Raw genomic sequence first — 9,950 nt, forward strand, 5'->3', positions numbered from 1 at the left:
TAGTCCCAATTTATATGGGAAACCTCTAATGCACCGCAAAAACAATAATATACACATTAAGACTACATTTGAGTACATTTTACCATTCTTTTGTAAGGATTAGGTTTCCTGTCCTGTGTAGTCCTGTGTGGTGGTAAAATTTTACGAGCTGCAAGGGACTGGGGGTTGCAGCCCATGGCTCTCTTTGAGAAAGTTGGTGGGGAGAAACAATTCCAATTTATATGCTAGTAAAATTATAATCCTCGCATAACAAGGATTAACCATGGTACACACAAAACATATTCAAAATACATATTATTAATAAAATGATGAAAGTAAGGAACTTCTACGAAAGGTTTCTTTTTGTGTATGTTGGAATGTGGTTGGTTTAGTGTCTCCTTTGAGGCCCGCCCACGTGACTCTGGATTTTCTTGTCGTAAATAACTGTCACTCAAGGCAGGATGTGGCCGACTTCAGGGCGGCCAAAATGGTGAATTATGTAAACAACGAAGGTCCTTGTTTACTCACGTTCTGGTCTTTTGAGTTCCGAATGTGTTAAGAGTCAGGATTCACTAGTATGGAACTACCATCAGCTCATTAGTGTTACAACCCGATGAAAGGAGGAAAACCATTTCAAAGCAGTGTGTAAGAAGATTACTAGACAAGTATTGCCTTTATGTGGAGACATCTTGTAGAATACCACTCTTGATCAAGAAGAACAAAGGACAACTTGAACTTGATAAAATACATTTGTGTAGACTTGTGGAGCTCTGAAGGAATGTTATATGGAGTGATGTGACCAAACTGGAACTTTTTGGACCCATGGATCAGCGGTATGTCTGCTGCAAAAAAGGCAAAGCTAATAAGCAGAAGAACACCATCTCCTTCCTCAAACTTGGAGGTGGATCATTCCTATTATGGGGTTTCTTTACTGTAGAAGGAAGTGGAAATCATGACTGTATGAAGTACATCATGGATTCTTTGAAGTATCAGGCCATTTTGACAAGAATTGTGATGCCTTTGGAGCAAAGACTGAAGCTGATGATCAATGGACTTTGCTGCAGGACAGTCATCCCAAAGTACACATTCAAATCTACTTCTGCTTGGTTCAGGGATCAGTCATAGAATGTTCTTAAGTGGCCTGTTCAGTCTCCAGGCTTAATTGTCATTTCAAATATCTGGTTGAATTTGAAGAAAGCAGTGGCAATGTGAAAACCAAAGATTATCAGTGATCTGAAAGCTTTTTCAGGTGTGGAATGTGCCAAAACTGTAGTAGAGAGGTGACAGAAGCTTCTAAACACTTACAGACAGCGTTTATTGGTGATTTTAAAGAATAAAAGATTCTGCACTAAGGGGGTTGAGTAATTTTGAACATGAATGTTTAGAGCCAATTCAAATTTTATCATGATTCATCAATGTTCCATTCCCAGAATCACTCAAAAGTGTATGAACAAACTTTCTCTAATACTTTACTGATGCCTTTGTTAAATTGATTTCATAAAATCAATTTAACAAAGCAGTCATCGACTGGATTCAGAGGAGCGTGGATACATAGAACCAGGCTCATCATCTACAGCATGCAGTCAGACGGGTTCACTGCTCCAGCCAGGAATACACCTCTGGCCAGTGGGTATGGCTGTCTACCCATTGCCATGTTGCAAGCTTAGTCCCAGGTACGTGGGCCCATTTAAAATAATTAGACACATAATTCCTGTTTCCTTCAAATTGGCCTTACCTAACTATTACTGTGTGTCTCCTACCTTTCCTCTATCCTTGCTGATGCCCTTTGCTGGTCGAATTGATGGTGGAGGGGGTCCCCTGCCCATCTTGCTGGAGGGTGAGGAGGCCTATCAGGTTCGAGAGCAACTCGAATCTAGGCGCCGGGGAAGAACTCTCTAATACTTGATTGATTGGGAGGGTTACGGCCTGGAGGAAAGGACTTGGGTCAATGCTGAAGACATTCTGGACCCCAATCTTGTGGAGGAATTCCACCGCGACCACCCAGATAGACCGGCCCCCAAACCCTGTGGGAGACCCCGGCGTCGACCACGTCCTTGCTTCCAGAGCCACCCGCAGGTAGGGGGCTCTGTCATAGAGAGCGTCTCCGTTACTCCCACTTTGGTCCATCAGAGGGCTCTATCACCGGAGTTTAGATTCTTCGCCCACAGTACATTCCCATAAGCCCCGTACCTGGGACTGATTAACTCTGACACATGAACCTCCTTAACCACCAGCAGGCCCACACTCGGACTCTTTGCAAATTCTTGTTTGGCCCTGGTGAACAATTATGTGCATTTATTTCGTATTTTCGACTGTCTCTTGTTATTACCCTGCCTGCCCATCATCACTGATCTCTAGCTGACTGCCTCTTGGACTATTGATTTCGAATTGGATTACATTTGTTGTTTGATTGCCGCCAACCCCGACCATACGCCTGTTTAATGTTTATGATTCTGTCTGCCCTGCACTGCTACCTTGCCTGTGCTTCAACTACTGTAAGACTAAGTTTCTAATAAAGCTGCAAATCAGGTCATAGTGATGAATCAGTACAGTTAGAGGGTCAAGTTATCATTTCTTATAGCAATTAAAAACAAACAAACAAAGAAGTAGATAGAATAGAAATAGAATAGAAAGTTCTAGTGGTAGAGGGTCACGTGTAGATGGAAGAGATGCTTTTAGACATTTCTTGAAGGTGGGTAAACATCAATGCCTTGGATTTTATGTGAGCACCTAATGGTAGCCAGTTCAAATTGTTGAATTGAGCTGTGACAGGTGCTCTTTCTATTTAGTTAAAAGCTACTCTCTAAATAGTTGCAGAGGTTTGATAGAACTGGCTGAAAGACCTATCAACATAGCACTGCAATAGTCCAGCCTGGACAGAACAAGAGCGTGCACAGTAAGTTATGTAGTATGTTCTAATAGAATCACAACTCCAAGGTTCCTGGCTCTCCTGGAAGGAGTTATGATTGATGCGCCTGGCTGAATGGAGAAATTATGATGAAGTGTTGGGTTGGCTAAAACCCCAAGCTGTTCAGTCTTAGCAAGGTTGAGTTAAGCAAGGTAATGGTTCTTCATCCAGCAAGAAATGTCTGTTAAACACTGGAGTGCAGTGCCTGAGATGCCCTGTTACATTTGGGTTGACAGGAGGATCTGTGCCCGGTTGCATGAAACTCCTTAAGTGAGGGATTCCCTGAGGGGGAAAAAAATCCCTGAGTTAAGGGATTTCATTAATAGCATTGCAAGAAACCTCTTAACTGTCACCCTTACCTAAGTGTTTGTACTAAGCGTTTCACAGTAGTTTCTGACAACAAATGGCAATGATCGCCGCGGTTGCTATAGTTACTACCTCTAACAGTAAACAGAACATAATGAACCACAAAGCCAAACCCTTACTAAAACCACACTTGTATTAATATATTTGTGATATGGAAAGTACAAACATAACAGAAAACAAAAAACGTAAACCAAACTGGACAGAGGATGAAAAGGCAATTCTTTTAGAAGAATTCACAAAAAGAAAAAAACATTCTCCAAAGCCGCTATAACCCATCAGACACTCATTCGCACAAATCAAAAGCCTGGCAGGAGATAACAGAAAAAATAAATTCAAGAAATCTTGCTGTCAAGCGAACAGTAGAAGAAGTTGTGAAAAAGTATGAAAACATAGTGGTGAGTTCAAGAAAAGAAATAGAGACCGGTGAGTAACGTTCATGCTCGCGCCTGATAAATTGTATCAAAAAGGTATCGCACTTGGTATGGAACAATGTTATTGTTTTGTTGTGTAAAGGAGGAGGGCCACTGCCACAAGACCTATCCGATACAGCGATAGGGAAAGGATTCTCTTCTCTAGTCGGTATTTCCAGGCGTTCCTCAAAGCAGTTCGGGAAGCAGGTAAAATAATGCAAATGAGCGCTACAACCTAAATTACATATACATACATATGTATAAACTGCATTTTGTAGTGCAGTTTGTAAAACATATTTTGTTTTCGTAAGTGGTTATAATAATAATAATAATAATAATAATACTTTTCAGCCTACCTACTCATAACTGGGAAGATGTTCGAGTGACAAGCCCCACTCCCAGCAATACAGCCCAAAGGTAGTGACATCTAGGTTATTATATATATATATATATATATATATATATATATATATATATATATATATATATATATATATATATATATATATTTACATTTACATTTAATCATTTAGCAGACGCTTTTATCCAAAAGCGACTTACAAATGAGAACAATAGAAGCAGTCAGGTCAACAAGAGAACAACAACAGATTACAAGTGCCATGACAAGTCTCAGTTAGTCTAGTATAGAACGCATAGCCAGGTGTATATAATTTTTTTTTTTTTTTTTTTTTTTTTAATTAAATGAAAAAGACAAGAAAAAGAAAAGTACTGGTGTTAGTAGGTTAAGTGCAGGCGAAAAAGATGAGTCTTTAGATGTTTCTTGAAAATGAGTAAAGACCCAGCTGTACGAATTGAGATTGGGAGGTCATTCCACCAGCTGGGCACAGTCCAGGAAAAGGTCCGTGAGAGTGATTTTGAATTTCTTTGGGATGGCACCACAAGGCGTTGTTCACTTGCAGAGCGCAAACTTCTGGAGGGCACATAGGATTTAACCAGTGAGTTTAGGTAAGTTGGTGCCGTGCCAGTGGTCGTCTTGTAGGCAAGCATCAGTACCTTGAATTTGATGCGAGCAGCTACTGGTAGCCAGTGTAACCTGATGAGGAGAGGAGTAACATGAGCTTTTTTTGGCTCATTGAAGACAACCCTCGCTGCTGCATTCTGGATCATTTGCAGAGGCTTGACAGTACATGCAGGAAGGCCCGCCAGGAGAGCATTACAATAGTCCAGTCTGGAGAGAACGAGAGCTTGGACAAGAAGTTGGGTTGCTTGCTCTGACAGGAAGGGTCTAATCTTCCTAATGTTGTATAAGGCAAACCTGCAGGACCGGGTCGTTGTAGCAATGTGGTCAGTGAAGCTTAATTGATGATCCATCACAACTCCTAGGTTTCTGGCTGTCCTCGAAGGAGTTATGGTTGACGAGCCCAGCTGTATAGAGAAGTTGTGATGAATCAATGGGTTAGCTGGAATCACTTCAGTCTTTGTAAGGTTAAGCTGAAGGTGATGGTCATTCATCCAGCTAGAAATGTCACTCAGACAGGCTGAAATGCGAGCAGCTACCGTCGGGTCATCAGGCTGGAATGAGAAGTAGAGTTGGGTGTCATCAGCATAGCAGTGATAAGAAAAGCCATGCTTCTGAATGACAGATCCTAAAGATGTCATGTAGATGGAGAAGAGAAGTGGTCCAAGTACCACTTCTATATATATATATATATATATATATATATATATATATATATATATATATATATATATATATATATATATATATATACTATATACTATAGGAGAGGGAGAATTGTATAAACTTGTTAAATCATCTAAACTTACAACATGTATGTTAGACCCTATACCATCTAAGCTCTTAAAAGAGGTGCTTCCAGAAGTCATAGGTCCTCTTCTGACTATTATTAATTCCTCATTGTCATTAGGATATGTCCCCAAAACCTTCAAACTGGCTGTTATTAAGCCTCTCATAAAAAAGCCACAACTTGACCCCAGAGAACTAGTTAATTATATACCAATCTCGAATCTCCCTTTTCTGTCCAAGATACTAGAAAAGGTGGTATCCTCACAATTATATTCCTTCTTAGAGAAAAATGGTATATGTGAGGATTTCCAGTCAGGATTTAGACCGTGGGCCCTATCTTGCACCCAGCGCAATTGACTTTGTACACCGACACATGTGTCATTCCTATTTTGCACCCGCGCAAAGCGCGCTTTTCCCTCCACAGAAGCACGTCGCTAAACTAGTGAATGAACTTGCGCTCCCTGGGCGGTTCAGCGCAAAAAAGGAGGCGTGTTCCGGCGCAAACAATCCCTGGTGCTATTTTGCTGTTCCATTAAACAATTGCGCCACTGACCAGAAAAAACCTAGTCTAAAGTCAGTGGCGAGTTGCGCGTTGTTCATTATGCTATTTTAAGGGCGCATGCTTGACCATAATGTATAGCGTGCACAACGCGCATACACTTTGCTCATGTAATCTACACAGATGCAACAGTTATTTTTGCATATCATAAATTGTTACACTAAAAAAAATATTAACACATGAGATGACGGAAATCATTGTGGTGTATTCTGGGTGGGTTTCTCCCATCCCCATACAACACAACTTCTCTGTCTTTCACTGCTCTTACAAGAACATCAGTCTCCTCGGCTGTGAACCGCTCCTGGCGTGCGCCTGATAAATACGCCACAATAATAGCAATCCATAATGGAACTTGCGCACCTGCTTTTAAAGGGAATGTTGGATGACGCTCTGATTGGTTTATTTCACGTTACGCCCAAACCACACCTATGAATAATGAAGCTACTTCAGACCAACCCATTTTAGATTTGCGCCGGGCGCAAGAGCCATTTATCCCGCCGGGAAAATAGCAACAGCGCCGAGACCCGCCCACAAAGTTACTTGCGCTTCGCGCTTTGACACTTGCGTTTCAGATCGTTAAAATAGGGCCCCGTATCATAGTACTGAAACTGCTCTCCTTAGAGTTACAAATGATCTGCTCTTATCATCTGATCATGGGTGTATCTCTCTATTAGTTTTATTGGATCTTAGTGCTGCGTTTGACACAATTGACCACAACATTCTTTTGCATAGACTTGAACACTTTGTTGGCATCAGTGGAAGTGCATCAGCATGGTTTAAATCGTACTTATATGACCGCCATCAGTTCGTAGCAGTGAATGAAGATGTATCATATCGATCACAAGTGCAGTATGGAGTACCTCAAGGCTCAGTTCTAGGGCCGCTACTCTTCACGCTTTATATGTTACCCTTGAGAGATATCATCAGGAAACATGGTGTTAGCTTTCACTGTTATGCTGATGATACGCAGCTCTATATTTCCTCGCAGCCCGGTGAAACACACCAATTTGAAAAACTAATGGAATGCATAGTCGATATAAAAAATTGGATTACGAGTAATTTCTTACTGCTAAATTCAGAAAAAACAGAGGTGTTAATCATAGGGCCTAAAAACTCTACTTGTAATAACCTAGAACACTGTCTAAGACTTGATGGTTGCTCTGTCAATTCTTCGTCATCAGTTAGGAACCTAGGTGTGCTACTTGATCGCAATCTTTCCTTAGAAAGCCACGTTTCTAGCATTTGTAAAACTGCATTTTTCCATCTAAAAAAATATCTAAATTACGGCCTATGCTCTCAATGTCAAATGCAGAAATGTTAATCCATGCATTTATGACTTCAAGGTTAGACTATTGCAATGCTTTATTGGGTGGTTGTTCTGCACGCTTGGTAAACAAATTACAGCTAGTCCAAAATGCAGCAGCAAGAGTTCTTACTAGAACCAGGAAGTATGACCATATTAGCCCGGTCCTGTCCACACTGCACTGGCTCCCTATCAAACATCGTATAGATTTTAAAATATTGCTTATTACTTATAAAGCCCTGAATGGTTTAGCACCTCAGTATTTGAATGAGCTCCTTTTAGATTAAACTCCTCTACGTCCGCTACGTTCTCAAAACTCAAAAATACCTAGAATATCAAAATCAACTGCGGGCGGCAGATCCTTTTCCTATTTGGTGCCTAAACTCTGGAATAACCTACCTAACATTGTTCGGGAGGCAGACACACTCTTGCAGTTTAAATCTAGATTAAAGACCCATCTCTTTAACCTGGCATACACATAACATACTAATATGCTTTTAATATCCAAATCCGTTAAAGGATTTTTAGGCTGCATTAATTAGGTAAACTGGAACCGGAACACTTCACATAACACCGTACTTTCTACATCATTAGAAGAATGGCATCTACGCTAATATTTGTCTGTTTCTCTCTTGTTCCGAGGTCACCGTGGCCACCAGATCCAGTCTGTGTCCAGATCAGAGGGTCACTGCAGTCACCCGGATCCAGTACATATCCAGACCAGATGGTGGATCAGCACCTAGAAAGGACCTCTACTGCCCTGAAAGACAGCGGAGACCAGGACAACTAGAGCCCCAGATACAGATCCCCTGTAAAGACCTTGTCTCAGAGGAGCACCAGGACAAGACCACAGGAAACAGATGATGCTTCTGCACAATCTGACTTTGCTGCAGCCTGGAATTGAACTACTGGTTTCATCTGGTCAGAGGAGAACTGGCCCCCCAACTGAGCCTGGTTTCTCCCAAGGTTTTTTTCTCCATTCTGTCACCGATGGAGTTTCGGTTCCTTGCCGCTGTCGCCTCTGGCTTGCTTAGTTGGGGTCACTTCATCTACAGCGATATCATTGACTTGATTGCAAATTAAAACAGACACTATTTCAACTGACCAGAGATGACATAACTGAATTCAATGATGAACTGCCTTTAACTATCATTTTGCATTATTGAGACACTGTTTTCCAAATGAATGTTGTTCAGTGCTTTAGCGCAATGTATTTTGTTTAAAGCACTATATAAATAAAGGTGATTGATTGATTGATATATATATATATGTGTGTGTGTGTGTGTGTGTGTGTGTGTGTGTGTGTGTGTGTGTGTGTGTGTGTGTGTAATATTGTAATATTGTATAACTGTTCGTTCAATACTAAAGTAACTGTGAGGTAACTAACTGGTTATTTGTTTTGTTTTCAGACGTTCGTTTGAGAAAAGAGGATTGGAAACAACCAAGGCTATATCAGAGCTTGCTGAACTTCAACGCGAAGTTCTTTTGCTGCAGAAAAGAAAAGCAGAGTTGGAGATTTCTAAAATAGAACTGGAAAAGGAAAACTTGAATATGCAGAATATAGTTCTCCAATACAAAATTAACAAACTTGCTCGAGATGGATTAATAACTATACAACCAGTAGGGGAAGAGTAACACAAACTTTGATCTGTTGATAGGGTTTTATTATTCAAATGATTTGTAATATACAAATTTTTAACAACTATATAACAATACTATACTATAATAATACCTAATGTGATTTGCTTACTGTAAATGTTTTATGGCTTTTTTATGTATATATTAGAGTCCTGAGTAAAGAATAAAGTATATAGAATAAAGTTTTGATTTTACTTATTTTTAATTATAAATGCACTGCCTTATACAGTATCTAAACACTATTATAGCCTACAGTTTAACATATTCTAGCTCACATTAGGAAAAAAAATGTTGCACAAGCACATCTCGGATAGCATGTCACTCTGTTGTCACATCCTCCACGATATAATTGGGCTGCACTACGCCTTCAGGTTCAGTGTAGTCATCCATGAGCACACCTAAGTCTTTGGATATGTTAAAGAGGACGACGCATGCAATGATGACTCTCCCTGCTCTTGCTGGTTCTAGACGTAGCTCCCCGTGAAGACAGTGAAATCTCCTTTTAAGCTGCCCAATCGTTCTTTCAATGATTACTCTAGTTTTTCTTAGAGCGGTGTTGTATCTTTCCTGCAATTAGAAAAAAGTTTTACTTTTACTAATTGTATGCTTATTTATTTATCCATAAACAACTTAACTGAAGTAAATACATTTTGCCTGTGAATCTCCTACTGGATTTCTGAAAGGTGTCATCAGCCATGAACGACAGGGATAACCACTGGTCCCCAAAAGTAAGCCCCTGTGTGATCCATTCTCAAAACTGTGATAAATGTTACTCTCTGATAACACGCGTGTGTCATGGGAACTCCCAGGCCACTCAGCAGTAACATTTGTTATTTTGCAGTCTGGATCACATATTAGCTGGACATTTATGGAATGGAAGTTTTTGCGGTTAACAAATTGATCTTCATATTGGTCAGGGGCTTGAATTCGGACGTGTGTTCCATCTATTACTCCGCAAATGCGTGGGAATCAAGCGACTGCAAAAAAACGATCCGCTATTGCATCCTCCACGTCTTTTG

This window comes from Carassius auratus, unplaced genomic scaffold (genome assembly GCF_003368295.1).
Source record: "Carassius auratus strain Wakin unplaced genomic scaffold, ASM336829v1 scaf_tig00216553, whole genome shotgun sequence".
Classification (NCBI taxonomy): domain Eukaryota; kingdom Metazoa; phylum Chordata; class Actinopteri; order Cypriniformes; family Cyprinidae; genus Carassius; species Carassius auratus.